The sequence below is a fragment of the Octopus bimaculoides genome, chromosome 2 (genome assembly GCF_001194135.2).
Source record: "Octopus bimaculoides isolate UCB-OBI-ISO-001 chromosome 2, ASM119413v2, whole genome shotgun sequence".
Classification (NCBI taxonomy): Eukaryota; Metazoa; Mollusca; class Cephalopoda; order Octopoda; family Octopodidae; genus Octopus; species Octopus bimaculoides.
The window spans coordinates 39084500-39085798 of record NC_068982.1 but is presented as its reverse complement, the minus strand read 5'-3'; the positions used below and the strand labels follow the sequence as shown (position 1 = coordinate 39085798).

Sequence of the window (1299 nt, the reverse complement as noted above, 5' to 3'; positions counted from 1 at the left end):
TGCCTTAACGCGTACGGATGCCTGATTCAAACCTACCGGAACATGCACTTGCACAGTAAAGCTTAAGATTAATGATGGTAAATTTACAATTCTATTATTTTTTATCTGTTTCAGTCATTTGACTGCAGTCATGCTGGGGCACTGCATTGAAGGGCGTTTTGTCGAGAAAAAAAAAGAGAAAACCTTGTACTTATTCTCTCGGCCACTTTCGCCGAACCGCTAAGCTTCGGGTACTTAAACATACCTGCACAGGTTGTCAAGCGATGGTGAGGGACAATCAGACACAAACACACGCACAACGCAGCGGGACTGAACTCGGAACCATGTTTTTGGGCAGTAAACTTCTTACCACACAGCCACGCCTACGTAGCAAACTGGCAAATTTAATACTTTAGTCTATATCAGCAAATTGTTTAAATAAAATATATAACAGTAGTTAAACAATTCAAATAAAACAGTATTTCAACGGATATTTAAGTAGATCAAATAAACGGGGTTATATATGTCATTTGAGTGAGGCACAGCCTTATAACGTTTTCTAATACAGGTAGAATGCATGAAATCTTAAAGGTTGATAGTAGATTATATCGACCTCAATACTTCACTGCTACTTATTTCCTCGACTTCGAAAGGACGAAAGGCTTAGTAACTGAGGTGGAATTTGAACTCAGAACCTTTATAATAACATATAATTCTAACTAATCAGATGTAATTCCATTTGTTTTATTTATATCAATAATTAAAAACACTCCTAGGCTACTATTCGCCGCTTCTAAACTTTAATTATGCTTCTAAATACGTCATTTGCTCAATTTGGGATAGTTTATCGATCTATGATAAGTAAATGTTGTAATTATATATGTTAATCTATTTCGTCTGTCTTCACGTTCTGGATTCAAATTCCGCCGAGGTTGACTTTGCCTTTCATCCTTTCGGAGTCGACAAATCAAGTACCAATGAAACACTGGGGTCGATGTAATCGACTTGCCCCCTCCTCCCAAAAATGTCAGACCTTGTGCTCATGATAGAAAGGATTATATATATATTAATTTCCTGAAACACACAAATATATTATTTGCATAATTTATGATGCGTTTATATCTATATTATGTAAACACTGTAATTATGCATGCTAACCTCCTTAAACACACACATAGAAGCATATGCATATATACATGCCGTTCTCTCTTTCTTTCATTTTGTCTGTCCGTCTAATTGTCTCTCTCTTCACCACCACCCTCTCTCTCTCTCTCTCTCTCTCTCTCTCTCTCTCTCTCTCTCTCTCTCTCTCTCTCTCTC

The 1299-nt window shown here is 37.0% G+C and overlaps 1 protein-coding gene across 1 annotated transcript in view; it reads right to left on the bottom strand.

Annotated features, from left to right (window-relative positions):
* The window catches only part of LOC106874682 (innexin unc-9), an 8193-nt gene that overhangs the window by 5936 nt on the left and 958 nt on the right, over positions 1-1299 (bottom strand). The window lies entirely within an intron of this gene.